At 32.5% G+C, this 19,335-nt stretch overlaps 1 long non-coding RNA gene across 1 annotated transcript; it reads left to right on the forward strand.

Moving 5' to 3' along the window:
- Positions 1-18,211: 18,211 nt before the first annotated feature.
- Positions 18,212-19,300, forward strand: LOC127879490 (uncharacterized). The gene is made up of 3 exons (XR_008049121.1): positions 18,212-18,319; positions 18,790-18,936; positions 19,250-19,300. It is a non-coding gene; the product is annotated as an uncharacterized LOC127879490 (long non-coding RNA).
- Positions 19,301-19,335: the final 35 nt, after the last annotated feature.

Below are 19,335 nucleotides of genomic sequence, written 5' to 3' on the forward strand. Positions count from 1 at the left end.
AAGGGAAAGAAATCTTGAAAACCGCTTGTTCAGGAAATGAGCGAGTAGTTTATCGTAAAGCTATTATATAAGGGAAATACCATTAACATGGCAACAATTGCCTGTTTGTATGTGTGTCAACTGCCACATTCATGTTCATATTTTAAACGAAACTGCAGTATTTTCTGTAATAAAGGTTATACAAATCACCAATTCGATGAAACCTTCAAGAAGCGATTTAAATACAGATACTCTTTTTATAAATTTAAACTTCATTTCAAAATGCAAGTAAAATAATATTGCATCAACATTAAATATATGTTTCTTTAAATGTCCATTTAAACGCAGTATTCAGTTGTTCCTCAGATAATTTTTTTTTGAAGATTTTGGAATTGAGATATCAGTTACTAGTATATAGTTGCGGTCGTGACAGTTTTGCGTGTTTGGTCGTAATAATTTAAACCTAAATATGACGTATTAAACTAAATGAAAAGGTGTGGAAAAACAGGTCTATGGCACGCCTGAATCACAAAGAAGAGAAAAACTAAGTTTAAGTTACTTAAACTTAGTTTTTCACTACTTAAACTCAATTTAAGTAACTTAATTCGAATTAACGATACTAAATGCATTAAGTAGTTAAGAAGAGTTATTTTCTATTTATGTGAGAAAAATGAATTAAGCAGAGAAAAACTCGCATCGTTAATTGTATTTAATTATTACTTAAGTAATAACATTTTTACTTAAGTTGAATTATTAATTATCGTTAAGTCAAAACTCGCGTCCGAAAATAAGCATATGAAACAAGCGTTTTGATTGGTTGTCAGGTTTGTTAATAAATTCATGCCCGAGGTCGGAAGAAAAAGATTGCCATGTGGTACGAGCAAAAAATACAGATATTATAAATTTGGATTAGAATCTTAAGTCAGCTAAAATTTGTTTTAGTCTGGAATAACATTCAAAACACCCTTTCATCATCAAATTTTGCTGACAGTCAGTAACTATGCAATAAACATCAAAAACGATCCGCCCGTCTATATATTTCCGGGTCATATCGCATTTACCTGTAGTAATAACTTGTCTTGTATACGAGTAGTCATACCAGCTTGTATGTAGAAACTGGGACTATATTATATGTCCCAGGTAGAAATTAAAGATTATATCGTGTCACCGAATCCAACTTAATTATATTCTATACATGTAAATTTTGGCTTTGATTTTAGTATTTAAATGGAAAAAAAACAGTCTCCAGTATCTCAGTATTGGCAGTGAACTTATAAGTAAACAATCCCAAAAAGTACACATATCAGAAATTACCCAGGTTTGTTACGACGTTTCTGATTGGCTTAGGTCTTCCGGATCATTAACTGACCAATCAAAACAATTCGACTTTACAACTTAAGTAAAATTCCTTACTAAAGTTGAATTCGTGTAACTAAAAACATATTTTAAGTAGAAAAACCTATTTTAACGCAACTTAATTGAAAATAGTACAATTGATAGAGAAAATCCTTGTTAAGTTGAATTAATAATAAGAAAATTACCATTAAGCACCGTTAATGCATTTTCGGTGTTTTAATTAGCGTTAACGCCGCGGGAACCACAAAAACTACTTAAATTCATTTTAAGCAGCGTTAATTCGAATTAAGTAACTTAAATTGAATTTAAGTAGAGAAAAACCTAGTGAAAGAAACTTAAACTTAGTTTTTCTCATTTTTGTGGTTCAGGCGTGCCATACAGGTCTATATCTACAATACCTGTATGATCAATAGAAAAGTTTCATTACTTAATTTACTAGTATTAACCGACCTTTTTTTATTAAATTGTTCTGTACTAAAACTGTCTTATTGCACTGCGGCCATTGAATTCAGGAGTATTGAACTCCTAGCTTTCCGTTAATGGACTTGACAAGGCACTACCCTTGTATTATTTCAAAATCATCACGACAAAATGTCTAGACCTATACAATGCCGGCTAACTACTGCGATTTGTTTCTTTATCCCGTCAGAGATAGTCCATAGGCGTTCTATTACAAACAGCAATAAATACTTACATTTCGTGACCTAACAAATCACAGGACAGGTTCTTTCCTCGCGTCCGCACATTTTGGTGTTTGTTTGTGTAAGACTATACAACCAGCCACGTTTATGGATGTTTATTTTCATATCAAACACAAATAAACTTTAACCCTTTAAGTGCTGGAATCGAATTTTGAAGGCCTTTGCAAACAGTTTGTATCCAGATGAGACACCACAGAACGTGGCGTCTCATCAGGATCCAAACTGTTTGCTATTCTGATAGTATTCTTTGAAAAAAAATCGAAGAAAATGCTAATTTTAGAAATTCAGCGGACATTTTAGCAGACGAAAAATTTCCCAGCATGTAAAGGGTTAACAGCGCATAGTATGGATGTATAATGTTTGGCCACCGTCGATACTTATTGCAGCAATGAAGTGCTTTGATAGGGCATTTTAATGACAAGTTCTTGTTACATGATGTAAAGTCTTGCACACTGAAACGTAATTTGAAAAAAAAATAATTTCAAAGTCAAAGTAACGCACATAGCGGAATTAATTATAATACAATAATGACGTAACTCGTGGCCTTTTATTATTGTGCATGCCATAATATGCTTTGCGCTTAAATACGCTAGTATAATAAAATGTGTGGAGTTATTTTTTTCTACCACTCTAGTACATCATGATTGAATGTACATGAATATTAATATTTAAAGCATTGTCGAGTTCCGTACAAGCAAATCTGTAATTATATTCGCAGTTTGGTGAGACCCAAATAAGCAAAAAGCATATAAGCCGCAAAATGCGAAAATGGGTCATAAGCCATTTACGGCCGGCATAGTTTCAGACCAGCCTCTGCACTTAGGAAGTTCAGGAGCTACACTTTCGGATTATGATACAAAAATACACAGCGTGACCTTAAAGTGACCGTCAACCGCGATTAACGAAAAAAGAAAAGTTCTAAAATACCGTATTTTTTACAATTATTAGTTTAGCTTAGATGCAATTTTAAACCAAGAAATAAGTTAATTACACTTTCGGGAGTTATTACACTTCAGGTTGTCACGCAATTGTAATAATGTCATAAGTTTATTACAATTCAGGTCGTTATTACACTTCAGGTTGTAACACTGCTTTACACACAAGGTTTATAATAACACATTAGGAAAATATATCAGAGCAATGTAAACTTCTACACAACAAACATTGGTCCGACGAGCTTTATTTGTTCTTTCTTATGTTAATTAGATTTCAGATTGAATATTTATTTCAAGTTGAAATAAATAACAAATTATATATGAAACCTTTAACGTCATGAGGTATCGACACATGTGCCAGAGACAAGATGACATAAGCAAGAGACATAAGCGATCTGCACGTGTTATCATGTGGTTACATCTCAGACAGCAATGTAGATGTGGAAAGACGAAAAATGGAGTTTTCAAAGGAGAATGAATACATATAACGAATTAATCCAAAAGAGTAAACAACGCACTGCAAACAAAGCGACGGAGGTTGTTTGATGCAATTGTTGATGAATTTCAATATTCACTTTACTTATTGGCATTTCCACGCATTGTTCTATTCACTGAAAATTCTTTATGGGTCAATAACTGAATACAACTCCTTCACCCATGAGTCGTATTTCCATCGAGGCGCTCAGTGGGACCCGAGTACTGCAAAAAGGAACAAAACAGCAACTTCCTTCACATCGTCAATATTGGGAGTTAAGTCAACTATGCTACAACAAAACATGCTAAAATGTTGGACATGCATTGAAATAATTTAATGTCGGCTGATCTGCCAAATGAGTCATTCTGTAGTTCGCCTTGTATAATACAGGGATAAATAATGGGACCTGTGCAAACAATGTATAAACGATAATTTCCAGTATAATTTATGTTTTGTTACACACACACATCTATGGTTGCCTAAAGAGTGAAACCAAAAACAATGTTATACAGAATTTACTCGCAATAAAGTGTTTTATATATAAAAACAACAACTTTCTAATCACAAGACATATTAAGATTTTACTAAAGCAAATAGTTAAATAATAGTTTTACGGAAAGCTGTGTATTTAAACGTGTCATTTGTAAAATGTTTACAAAATGGGTATATGTCAAAATGTTAGGTCAGCATCAGGATTTTGACAAGGAATATTACATTACTTCTTTGAAGTTCTTTTAAGTACTGAAGCTAGAATCGCACCACGCATACTTAACAACATATTTTACGGCGAAGAACGAGTTGATTTATGTGTTAAATAACACACCAGAAGCTAAATTGAAAGTGTGCAGCAAGTCATGAATAAGGTTTATAAATTAAGCAAATAGAAAAATGTGTTTTATTCCCAACTTATGCATAGCATTACCGTGTGTGAGTGGCAATGAAACTTGTGACAGTTTTAACAATTACGGTACATGTAATAAAGTAACATATCAGCATATAAAAAACGTTGACACTAACGCACGTTATTTCCATTTTCGATTCAAATTAAATGCACACAATATGGAGATGCAAATCTTAACGAAAAAATACAGGAACTGAAAACCATTGATAGTCGCGTAAGCATAAACAGAATAACACTAACTAATTGTGACATGAAATCAACAATAGAGTCAAGTAGATTAAAGACGATTTAGATGTTGTCTAAATTGACGCGGAAAGTGTCATGTTTTGGCATCAGAAAAGTTCTCATGAATATTCATAAATAAAATAATTTGTAATCCAATTTGTGCAAACTGGATTAGTAATAGTCTTGTTGTTTTGTACTGTTATTAAATGTGGTAGGGGCATGCTTAAATATAGACAATTAAATGTATCAAGGTTATAAAAAGACTTATATTTACAGGTCGAATAAATTGTGACTCTTCCTACAGTGTTGTGCCATACATTTATACTCGAGTAGTGAGCATAAAGCGCAACATAGCACATAGACGTGTGAAGTAAATAATATTTCCGGGGGAGATCTATAGAACGCTTCCTTTGTAGGGATTAAATCCTTGAAATCCAGGTCGCTAGGCGACACCTTATCCAATACGCAACGACGACCTTTAAACAACAAACATATTGAAACATATAACAATAAATTACTTGGAGTTTATGTATTCATTTCATGTAAATTGTCATTGACAAATTCTTAACAAGAAACAGATGTGCACAATAAACATAGTAAAAATAGTATTCAGAGTGACCGAGTGTTTCAAATGTTCGCTGTGGTATAGACCACGTAAGAGAACCAAATAACCGAATGTATTTGCTTGCATTGATTCTTAATTAGGTTCATGATAAATTTATATACTGGCAAATCGGCAGTTTTCATATGTGTTTCGTATAAGGAAATATATCGGAAAAAGATATATGGCCAGTAAGCCATTTTTTGAAGAAGTTGCAGTGTTTCTTTTAAAATTTGATAACAGGTCATCTCAGGCGCCTAAAATGCCATCAAACCCAGCAGTACACTGCGTGTTTTTCTTTGAAATTTAGTTGTTAAGTAAACCGATGCTTTGTATAGTTCAATTCGACGCTTGCCGAATGCGCTCAATTTGAAAGTGTTACTCTTTTTGAGCATGTCAGACATTACGTTAGATTTCATAATATGTAAATGCGAAAGAGTCGCAAACATATTGATTATTTTACGCGTAAATATCAATACAATAATTCACGTTGATTCGACAAATTCATCATGCTTTAAACTGCATTTGTTTTCTTTATTTATGTATGTTATGTTTGTTGTTTTATTACAAGCTCACAATGAGAAACCCGCACCCCAGATTACCTTATGGAGGCCACCATGTTTTTTTTAAGAGCGATGCATACTGACGCGTGGGATTGACTCTCTGGTTATTGCATTAAACTCAAGAAGCTGCTTTCAATGTTTGCAATAATAAAACGACTCAAAATCACGCATTCCAAATACAGTGAATTAGATCACATGTACGTTTCCTTAACTCTGCATCGCTTGCTTTTCTCATTATTTTCGCAAGCGATAGTTACGCATTGTTAATACAAATGGTAGAGAAAAAAATGCTCAGCTGACGTTACTGGTGTTATTAAACCAATGAAAACGATGAAGTCGCCATAGAGCAGCCGGAAATTGAGCAATCGACGAAACTGAAGTCTTTGTACATTTTGTTTAAGTAAAAATCGTTTTTTGTTTGGTGGACACGCCATCTGCAATTCAACGTGTTTATATGTTTAAGAAAGAGATCACTAATTAAAAAATATTGGAAGACGTTATCCGAAAAAAGTTCAAAAATGACTCTATGCAGCTCGTATTTTAAAGATAGATTATTTCGCAGGTTGACAAAACATGTAATAATGCAAACTATAAATATCTTTTTAGAAATTTTGCACTGACAATGTTGTTTCTGATATTATAGTGGACTCTAGATAGTTAATGTTTAGTATAACGTGTAATATAAAGAATCATCCTGAGTGCTTAAAGTATTTATTGATTATCATACCTTGTGAAAACATTTCATTGTAGCAGACTTGAGATCATAAGCATCCCCCGTCTGTCCATGTAAAGGTTAAATGTACGTTTCTAACGTGCCGTAATATGTAACCCCTCAATAACAGGTGTTGAAACGGGTTTAATCTTGGATGATCACGTAAATTATTATTTTGCGAAAATTGCATAGGGATATCTGATCTATACATGATCAAACATTCGTATTAATATCTTAAATGTCATTACATGGTCATTTTTAAATGTTAAATGTTATTGTTATAATTTAACAAATCTTCTTCTGTCTAACGTTGTTATTAACTTTCTTTACTAAATAAACATTTTTCACTCGCAATAAACGAACGAATATTCTGCCAAAATGAAACTCCCATGTGACATTCGTTGCATTCAAAATCACGTTGTAAATAGCAGTAATTTTTAAAGCTCCGATACTGTGCAATACTAATGAAGAACCGGAGTTGCATTACAATCATTTAATTCTATCGATTGAATGTATCGCATTCATATAGCATTAACTATGCAAGCAAGTGTCACATAGTATTTGCTTAAATTAATCAATTTCATTTCCTGCTCATTAGAAATCAAATTTAATGACACTCGCTTGGCGCTGCTGTTCGCATACTGTGGCCTGAAGAATAATTGAGATTGTGTGTCGTTGTGTATTTTAATCGCTTGTAATGAGAGAGTATGAATTACAAAATGATAATATCAACGCAGTAATCTTAAAGCAAAGTGAATACAGTCACATATATATAATGCAAAGTAAAACACCTATTTATTTGTTAAAGAAGTTAAATGTCCAATGAGATTTTTAGAACATTCTTAAAAAGCCTGCATCCATACGGATTACAAATTTTGAATTCAATAGACACTTTACTTAAGCTTTCCACAACTGTTCATCATCTAAAAATGATATATCTTTCGAACACACTGACAAAATTCATTTTGTTTATGTCCAAGTTCAATTCAAGGCGCCATCGGGCTCTCAATCGCTAAGCTTGTTGATTTACCGTGCATTGATCAATAATTAATAACTATTTTATCAGACATGTATTCGATATATGTCTATGCCAAGAGCAGTGTTGTTAGCTGAAAGGGCGAGCTCACACTTTGAAATAGCAAAACTTTGTGTGACTGTTATGTCTCGTTGCGTGTGTCTGGTCATGTGGTATGTGGTGCGGGTGACAATCGCCCATTTATAAACTGTGAATGTCATAACAAAATGGAAAATAAAACACGTTTGATGGATAATACGATTTTGGCATTTATAAAAGTTTTTCCAGCACATCATTTTGTTTGTAGAGCGTGTTGAATATGACAACCGCAATGTTTAATTATTTCGTAATCAATAACTCATCACGACGATCAAAGAACTCGTCCTATGTCACCTCATCAGACTAATATCAAATAAACAACGTGATTGTATATGATCAATTGCGACGAGTAAATCTATAATTAAAAGTTGTAGAATCAACCATGCTGTTAAATTTGCATTTTGGTGTTCATCAAAAGTGGCCACGTTATCAACCGGATGACAAAACAAATGCGAAACTGTTTATTTACGAAACGTAATATGAACATGCACTGTTTGCATCATCTGCTGTAGTAAAGTGCAATGTAACTGATAGAATAGATCTATAGATTAATCAACGCCATCAACCACTTAATGGAATAAATAAACTTAAATCCCTCTAATGAAAACTAGAAAATCGAAGAGCTTGATTCGTTTTGGCTGTTTAACTAAGGTTTTAACCTTTACAGAGCTTAATTAACAGCAAATAAAATGTTGGAGAAATTTCCACCCGTGAAATATCGTTCTGCAACGTAGCAAGCCAAATGCTAAAGCTATTTTATATAGAAATTATGAGCGGTTCAACTATCAACATCTATTAGTTATAAGCATGTAACTTTGATTAAGCCAGAGCATTAATATTTAGTGTCTTTACAGTTTGTTCTGACATTATCAATCATTTTCATATTATTGTTTAGGCAATACAATATTTTATTTAATATGATTTTTTCTGTAACATTCCCTTATATACTTACACAATGTCATGCTGTGTAATTTTAAATTGCAATACTTACATGTCATTGTGTTTGGTATATGCCGGCGTTCCAGGGCAAACAGTTTAGGTCAATATTTGTTCAGCCTGTCTGGAAATCGCGTTTTAAAACCAAAATAGGCAGCTGAAATATAACAATTTGCTTTAAATAACAAACTTCCTACAGAAAAGTGTTGTGCCAAGATTGTTCACTTTCAAAATGCATTGAGATTTTTTTTTGAAATCGATAATTTTTAAATAAAACATTGTTTGCGTTGCGTAGTTTTATTTTGTTTATACTGCTAAACATGTGCATTTATTACATTTTCGAAAGATTTAATTAGGATTTTCGCGATAAATTGTTGCAAAAGCAAACACAATCAAAATACAATGAATAATAAAGGATAAATACTAACTATTAAACATTATACGTATGACTCAACAAAATCAACTATCAAACTGTACATGTTTGATTTGAATATACATTCACCTTTTTAGAATCAATTATTTTGTAAACCACAACAATAATATATTGATTATAGTCATACAGACATTATTTGGGTCTCTACTTAATTAAAAGAAATATGTGTTATATGTTCCTTTTAATAGGCGCTATTGTTTTATACAAGGTTATTATGTTTTCATGTGAATACTTTATGCATATTAAGTGGTATTGCATAGTATATGTATTTCATAAAAATGCCAGGACCAATGTAACAAAGTGATTTTTTAAACAAGTATAGCTACGTTATTGTAACGATTAGCCCGCGAATCGGTGTCAAGTTAGTATATTCGCATGCTAGAACGATGTAATAAATAATCAAAAGCGATCTAACATAACATGTATATGTCAAAGACGGCTTTTAGTGAATAATAGTTCACTGTACAACGGACATACAACATTGTGTTATTTACGCTTTTGTTACTGTGTATATTATATGAATGTCAAAACAAATCAGAAGGAACTTACCTAATAGCTGAACGCATATCAGTCTTGCATGATATATGCTTCTCATGTGTTTTACAAGATTACCAGCAATCTATACACGATCTTAAAAGGCATATTATCTATATTGTAAAGAGAAACGATCCGTATTAATGTACGTATATATCTGCTTCTTAACAATCATGCTCTGACATATTATTCATAAATCTATCTGAAACAATACTTTGATGTCAAGATCGATTTCCACTATCTAAATCAACGTCATTTAAATAGTGCACAATTATCAACCTATCTAATATGTTTTACATGGTGAATGTGCTTATGTTCCTTTTTTATACATAAAATTGGTTACTTACTGTCGATAAATATCTTTCAAAACTGTATATTCGGATTTCGCAAAACGGCGTTTCTTGAGTTCCGAGAACAATAGGTAAACCCTAAATGTTTACATTGTTGTCAGTTTAACGTTAAGTCCGAATTTGCATACTTTTCTTATGCATTCAATATTATATTTATTATGCAGACATTTAAGTTAACCGGGGATGCTTATCTTACCTCGAATGAAATATTCGTGTTTTATTTTGTTTAGTCAGATTATGTACCGAGTCTGTAATATTGCATGTTACCCCATAGAACATTAATTTTGTAAATAAAAAGTTTTTAAATGTTAAAAAGTGGCTGATATCATATTTGTTTATTACCATGAGTGTTGACGAAAGAACTGTTTATTCAGTTTACCCTTGAAAATGTGTAAGGTTTTCACAAGCTGGCTAACACTGATGGATTGTCATTAGTAAAGGTTTTATCGTGAAATAATGATGTAAGTATTGGTCTAAAATGGAAAGATATACTTCGGATAAATGTTTTTACCAACAATATAGATAAACCTTAAGTTTTAGACTTATTAGAAACATTTCTTTAAGTGTGTACATTCCTCATCAAAAAGTTCATTTAGGTGAACTGCTAAAAGACGTCCGATAATTATATATTCGTACATCATGGTGCTTTTTAAGTCATTAAGAAGAAAAACGAATTGCTTAAAAAACATAACAAAAACTGACCAACTGTTAAAATGACTGAAATTTAAAACGCTTGTGTCTGATTTATTTATAAGAATAGTTTACCATAACTCACTTTGACACTGCTTTTTCCTGTTAATTGTTAGAAGTGAAGGTCTTTATTTGATTTATTTTTAATGCTTAGTCAAACTAGTGAGTAGATATGAAATAAGAAATAAGACAGTTAATTGTGAATTATTGTAACCTGTGTATATACATAAACGTTTAACTTGAAAGTTTACATACAGGGCCACACTTGAATTGGCAGAAATATATACGTTCATCTGTAAACACATTAAAACGAACACGATCTCAAGTAAAACATGTGTTACAAATAAATCCGCAAGCAAGTATTTAGCTTCAAGATGTTGAATAATTGCCTTTCATTTAAAAATTCAACATCAGATTTTTAATCAAAGTAATCATTGAGATTTTAAGAATTTAGTATTCGATTATCTGAAACGGATCAGTAGTTAGCACCTATTGATTAATATTATTTCCAATTAAACACCTGTCTGTAAATTCTAACGTCGCTCATCCCAACGATTCTTCTTTACAGTAGCTTAACTTATCGACCATCAGCATCCTTATCCGTGGCGAAGACTGTGGTCAAACTGGGAATTCCTAGGAAATATCGCAACGCCTTGTGTTACATAGTGTCAATGTGATCGTTTGTTTTATTGTCAAAAATAGACGAGCAGTAGTGTATTATGCCTAATTGGTATGGCACACGAGTTATCAGTTATCGAATCCATTTGACCAGAAATATCCTTCCGAAGTAGTTATTTTACTTCAAGATATCAAGAATGTACACAAGCTTTAATCCAACAAACTGTTAATTCCGTTTAAAAGTTGAAAGTGCATTTGAACTTTGACAATAGTACATGTTTTTCGTACATTCGATATTGTTTTTATTAAGTACATTTTGTTGTCGAAGTAATTAATGCCTTATATATGATGACTTAATCTGCGTGGTTAGGGCTTTTACCTGTTTTGAAAAAACAACAACAACAACAAGCATGATGAGCAAATTCATATAGAAAGTACAAAATTCCATTACAGACATTACACGTTCTTCAACAGAGTGCATGATGTTTGCAAACTAGGCAGATGACTGATTTTCCATAAATAGTAAAAGGAAAATACAACATATTCGAAATGAAACAATGGCATGTACTATACATCCGAAAACAAACCCAGCACTTATAAACTTGATTAATGTTATGAGTTTCATAAAGGGCATACGTATTATACAACTTCATGCATTGTATGTTTTGCATATGTCAGAATAGACCACTTTAATTTGAATTCAAGTAGCACAGAAATATTTTAATACGAATGACAATGGAGTGAACGTTACATTACTTAATTTCCCTTACGTATGATTGGGAACACTCACAATTTAATTTCTCTTAATTAGATACGATGAACTGTTGCTTTATTAAGATCGTAAAGCCCCCTAATGGATTCGACCACGGCCAAGAAATATTTTGATTCGATATCGCTGTGGCGTTGTAATGTGATAGATTATATCCTTCACATTAAACATTCACGAATTATTGCTTCGATCTTTTGGCAAATCATCTGATTTCTATAAAATAAGCTACGAAAAGCGATGGATAAATTTTCGATATATGGTTGTGATTTTTTATTACACTTACACATTATAGTTTGAAGGCTGTCAACTCAATGACGTTGTTATCGTGCACGCCGCTATAGCTTGTAATGATGATGAAACTATTATATGTTATTTGTTCTATCCTGTTTTGCTTGATATGTATGCCATTAAAGTATGCTTCTTTTAATAATGCGTCACTTGTGAGGATCGGGTAACCGCAAACCAGTTCAATACCTTATTTGCACTTTCAAATCAAGACACAAATATAATCAATATAATTAATTAATTAAAAATAGTGGTCAGTGGTCAGTGGATAGTAAAATTTACAATTTACACGTTCGATTCAAGGCGTGTTTTTGTCGTGTGAAATCTTATATCTATTGTTAGACGGAACAATAGGTATCGAGCTCAATCAATACCGTATACGCGTTGGGTGTATTGTGCAAAGGAAGTCGCGACCTTCACAGCGGAAAGTAAATAAACAGTATAATCCTTATACGCCGGGAACCGATGTGCATTTCAGACTGTTCGCATGCATGTTGGTTGTATTGTCCCTGTGTATCTATATTAAAGGCATCTATGCATCGATAGACTTACTATCTACGTCTATTGAGCGTTACGCGCAGCGTAGCATTACACAAAATTATATGGATTGTACCCACGTCATACATATGTTTGGCGAAACAACAAGTTATGCATGTTTATACAGGGGCTACTACCAGAGAATATTGCTATTAGCGATGGATGTCGAGCTTAATCCTGGCCCTATTCATCGCGATACTAGTGGTTCGGCTTCATCCCAACCGCATGATGTATACGTTGGCCAATTTATGAATCCGGTCACCCAATACATTGTAAATACTATGGCGGCTTATAATAAGCAGACGAACGATTGTATAGCCGATGTTCGTATGGAAGTGCAGGCTGTTCGACATGAAATGTTAAGCGTGAAAAAAGACTTGAGCGACATTAATGAAAAGATTGGTTATATAGAGTTAAAGCAGCATACGTTGTCCGAAAATATGAAATCACTTTAAAATAAAGTTGGTGAAATTAAAAATGAACAATATAACATCAGATCTGAGTTTGAAGAAGTTGCGCATATGTTTGATAAAGATAGTGCCGAACTGAACGAAATTGGTAAACGCTTAGAGAAAATTGAATATGCTGAAATTAAAAATTGTCTTAGGATATTTGGTCTCACTGATGAAGAAAATGAAGCAGCCGATAAAACAAAACAGAAATTTGTATCAGATGTGTACAATGTCGCTGTCCCGAACTCCCCACTCCAAGATAGTCAAGTGTTAGATATAAAACGTGTAGGCCGATTAAACAAAATTCTAACAGGATGGTCCTTGTAAAGTTTAAACAATATGATTTAAAGGGGGAAATATTTAAAGCACGCAACCGTCTCAGGGACTCTGGTATTCGTGTGTCAAATGAGCTGACAATGTCCCAACGTAACAAAATCAGGGACCTGTCGCAGCGTGGTATACAGGCATACTACAAGAATGGTGTACTATACCAACGTCAGACATCAACGGAAAACAGAACTTTCGCGCGTGCACATCGTAGGCTTGGCCAAGACAAAGCGATGGATGATGCAAATGCTTCTACACCTTCGGTTGGCAGTGCCGAACAGCATGTGGACTAGGATTGTGGTCAAGGTCCGAAAATCTACCCTACATCGCATTCAATAGTATCAATATTGTCATATAACATTTCAGGCTTAAAATCGAAAATGAATGATGAGAAAGTCACTAGATATACATGTAAATAGCTGTGATAGAAACTTGTTGAATTTGTGTAAAATGTATGCATTATATATTGTGAATGGTAGATGTGGATCTGATAAAGATAAGGGTAATTTCACCTACGTAAGTTCGAATGGCTGTAGTGTTATCGATTATTTTATTGGTAATCCAGAATTATTTGATATAATCAAAGATATGTATGTTGACGAGGAAATTTCTTCTGACCATTTACCAATTGTTCTTAAATTAGAAACATTGTTAATTGAACATAATGAAATGGTAACCTTAAAAAGTAACAAACTGGAAGAACGCTTTAAGGGAAACTTTAGTGGGCAGAACCTAGAATTATATAAGCTTAACCTTTCGAAAGCAATTGAAACTAATGATTTGTTTACCTGGTGTTTTAACACTAATGAACCTATTGACATCATTATTAATAAGTTTCAATATATCCTTATAGATTGCAGTCGGCATCTACATTCTAAAATAAAAACATACATTAAAAAGCGAAAATCAACATGGTTTGATAAAGAATGCAAATATTATAAAACGCAAGTTAATAAGACTCTTCGGTTATTTAGGGTCGATAATAATGTGAATAATCTTGCGGACTATTTATCGGCTAAACAGAACTATCACATTAAGGAAAACGTGGTAACCGCATTATCAAACACGGTAAAAAACCAGAAACAGTTTTGGGAAAATGTAAAAAATCTTCCAAAAAAATTCAACAATAGAGCCTAAGATATCCTGTGAAAAATGGTATGAACATTTTAAAACATTATTTGATTTAGAAAATTATGAAAATGAAGAGTTACACATTTTCGATAATAATGCAAATAATGGTGATTTTGATGAATCGCAAAATGAACTTTTTAATTCTGTTTTTACAGAAGCAGAACTTTTGCAAGCAGTGAAATCATTGAATCCCGTAAAATCAAGTGCAGGTGAATTATTAGCGAATCATATTATACAAAGCATAGAATTATTCTCCCATATTTAAAAGTCATATTTAACAGGCTATTTACAGAAGGCGCCATCCCAGAAAGTTGGGCTTGTTCAATTTTAATACCCTTACATAAAAAAGGACCTACAAATAATCCAGATAACTATAGGGGGATATCACTTATAGATGTTTTAAGCAATATTTATATATACATATTGAACAAAAGACTATTGACAATGCGTTTGTTTTCTATTCAATAATAAGTATATATTTATGTCGTAAAAAACGAAAAATATATGTCGCTTTTGTAGATTGTAAAAAAGCATTTGATTACGTTAATATGAGACGGCTACTCTTAACTTTAATTCAAAATAATGTTGGAGGCAATCTATTTCTGGCTTTAAAAGCTCTTTACAAGAACGTTAAAACACAAGCTAGGTCAAATAATACATTAAGTGATGTTATTGAATGCAATATGGGACTGCGGCAAAGCTGTAATTTAAGCCCTATCCTGTTGTGTATGTATATCAATGATTTATATGAAGATTTAAAAAGCAAAAATATAAGAGGTATACAACTTACAATAGATTTTGAAGAAATATTTATGTTATTATTTGCTGACGATATAGCACTTGCTTCGGATACTGTTTCAGGTCTACAACAGCAGCTAAATTATCTATATGAATTTTGTGTTGTCTCAAAATTATATGTAAATGTTGATAAAACAAAAATTGTTGTATTTAAAAATGGTGGCCGACCTGCTTTGAATGAAAAATGGTATTACAATAATACATTATTGGAATGTGTGCAAGGATTTAATTATGTACGTGTTCATTTTTCGTCTAGCCTGTCTATGCTTAAAATGGCAAAAACATGTCTTGTAAAGCAAAACGCGTCATTGTATCTATGCTTTCGTCCCTATACGACTATATGCCTATGCCATATGATTGTTACTTTAAGATTGTTGATGCTAAAGCGATGCCTATTTTATTATATGGATCGGAAAAATGGGGGCTCAAATATTTTGAAGTTAAAGAAAGAGTTCACACATATGCATGTAAAAGATTTATGTCAGCACAAATGTACTCTGTTCATAATGCTATTTTAGGTGATTGTGGCAGATATTAAGTACATGTTTATTCATCTATGAGAGTTATAAAATATTGGTTACGAATACTGGATACACCTCACTCCCGTCATATTAAAAAGTGCTATGAAATGTTGAAATGCTTTGATGGCATAGGACATACAAACTGGGTCACCTCATTACGCAATCACTTGCAATCTATAGGTTTTGGATATGTGTGGGAACAACAATCGGTTGTTAATAAACCATTGTTCTTGTATTATTATTCTCAACGATTGAAAGATATTTTTGTACAGCAGTGGATAGAAAAGTGTAATAGTTCCCCCAAACTTAAAACATACAATGGATTTAAAAGTAACTTTGATTTTGAGGTATATTTTAAAAATTTAACAATTCGTTAATTTCGAAATGCATATGTATGCTTTCGAATTTCTTCCCATAAGCTCATGATTGAAAAGGGCCGCTATTTGAATATCGACAGAAACCAAAGGTTCTGTCCTTTTTGCAAAACTGTACTGAAAATGAATTTCATTTTCTATTAATATGCACGACATACTTAGACCTCCGAGAAAGGTATATACCAATTAAGTATTATACACCCGCTACTATAAATAAATTTAATATAATCATGAGCTCCCGGGAAGAAAAGGTGATCAGGGGTACTTCTATGTTCTTGTATTATGCCTTTGAAAGAAGAAATGCGTTACTGAATAGCAGTTAATTATAAATAGCTGTACCATTACATATGTATGTGTGCTTATACTTTGTCGGTGTTTTTTTAAATGTTGTGGTTATTCGATGTTATTTGTACTTGCAAGGGCCGGAGGCCATATAGCAATAAACATTGAAACTTGAAACTTGAAGACGGCATATCGGTTGCACATTGCATGCCAGTCTCATGTAATATAACAACTAAACACGAATTTAATTGTGTCAGTATAGCGCTTAAGATACAACAAACAATACTTGATGTGTATAAATCAATAAACCATCAAAAAGATAAATGTAATGATTCTATATTGCAAAGGACACCACTGTACATAAAATCGACCATGATACTTGAAAGGTAATACGGTTCTGAGAAACAAACACATCGGTTATATAGTTCAAATAAATGCCTTTTGATTGGTCTAATCCTTTCCGAAACAAGCTTTGTAATAATGTTCATAGAAAAATATATATCAGATAACGAAATATATGAATAGGCCACAATGCATTTCTTTTTTATTGATAGGTGAACACGATTGTTGAAGTTATGTTGAGTTCTGGGCCCGTATTCACCAACAATTCTTTACTTGAGAATAAAGAATAAAGAAAATTCTTCATTCTTTACTTTTCTAAGAACGTTCTTAGGTCGATTCTTTATCGGTATTCACCAACGCTATTTTTAGCGTTCTTTACTAAGAATTATTTGTTATTGATGTAAGCGACCTTGGTACCCGGCATTTTCGTTAACGCATATAAAACTCGGAACCGTTTACGTGTCTTCTGTCATTCTACATTCTATGCATAAATGGTGACGTCACTACGTCAGTAAGACCGGTGTGACACAATGGTCATTCTATACATAGATGGTGACGTCACTACGTTATTGTCAGTAAGACCGGTGTGACACAATGGTCTTCTGTCACAACATACAAGATGGCGGACAACAACGCTAACGTTGCTACTAGAGAAATCGTTGGTCCGAACAGGAGGAAACTGTATAGCCCAGGAAATAATTAAAAACTATGATGTTCTGTTCGGCCCAATGACCGGTTGTGGCACACTCAAAATTGGAGAGGTTCGAAGGAGAGGCTGGGAAGCCGTGGCAAATGTTCTAAACTGATTTGTACTTTTGGTGTTATCAATTTTCCAAATTTTGGAAATTCTAGCAGAAGGTATATTTCTACAGTTAATTCATTATTTTGTTTTTTAATTATTGATTATAATAAAATTGTTAATATGTGCAATGTTTAAAAACGAACAGAATGTTAAATATTATGTGACATAAATATAAAAAGCAGTAGATGATTTGAGCACAAAATATATACCATAATATAAAGTTATAATGCTTCACTATGGTAAAATTATTGTGCTACCCGGTTTCAAATATTCCAAAATATTCAACTAAACCCATATTGTGTCATTTTTCATTAGTGATGTATTTCTACTAATTCATTTGTTAATAATTGATCAACAAAATTGTTTGTGTCAAACACACATGAAATGTAGATTGCAATGTGGAAAAATGTTTTGAGGAATAAACAAATCATTTCTTTGTTTTTATGCATATCTTAGACTCAATTTCTGATTTTAAAAACTGTACCTAATTGCATTCCATTTATTTCAGCCAATTTTCCACCTATAAGCGCGCAGGTTCAGAGGTGAAGAAAAAATATTATAACATGAAAGACAAAAGTAAGTGAAATTTAAGAAATGTACTCCTGTCTTATTTTTCTTGCTGCTTCTTATGTAATGAAGATAAAATGTTCCACATTTATTGTATTTCACATGAAAAGTGAAACATCATAGTTACTGTGTAAAAATTAGCTGAAATTTGTAATTGATTTTTTGTTATACATGTAGGTTCATGATTATATTTTAAGCCTATTATGTACATGTAATAATGTTGTTGAAAAATCAATAATTATATTATATATATTGAGGAATTTTATGAAATTTTCAACATTGTTATATTAATAACTATCTGGTACATTGCTATTATCACCGGTCCAGCATACTTAATGTACATCCTGTGCAAATCAAGATACATGAAAAATGCTAAAAATAGCATTAAATCAAACATTGGTGTAACTTTTGCTCCTTTTAGCTCCTTATGTTTATTTTGGACTCTTAAATTACACAGTTTCTTCTCAATATAACTATAGCAAAGACAAAAAATGATGAGATGAGGAGGCCAGGCACTGGAGGAGGGCCCCGGGTGAAAGAGTTCACCATTCCGGAGGGGATTCTCCTTCAGCATTTTGGGGATTCCGCCTCTGTGGCAGGGGTCCCCAATGCAATTGACACTGATGGTTTGTACAGTTTATATAGAATATAATACCATTTGTCAATTTTTATTATTATAATTTCTTTTTTTTGGCATTATGCTTTGGTATTCATTCTTCAATGAAGGTAATGTTTAACAAAGATACTATTAATTTATGACCAGAATAAAATACATATCATTTTTAAGTGCATTAGAAAAGTATGTTATTAAAGATTCATCATAACTCACCTTAGTCTGTTTGTTGGTATTGTTTTCAGTCCATGTAAAAAGTGATGTGTGATTGTTAATTATAAACTGTTAAATGTTTTAAAATTATATGTATGGCTTTATTTTCTTAGCTCCAGAGGGTGCTTCAATCAACATAATTGAACTGGGCAAGATGCTAATAGGTAAACAATTAATGTAGATTATGCTCTTCATCTTG

Source organism: Dreissena polymorpha, chromosome 4, assembly GCF_020536995.1.
Source record: "Dreissena polymorpha isolate Duluth1 chromosome 4, UMN_Dpol_1.0, whole genome shotgun sequence".
Lineage (NCBI taxonomy): Eukaryota > Metazoa > Mollusca > Bivalvia > Myida > Dreissenidae > Dreissena > Dreissena polymorpha.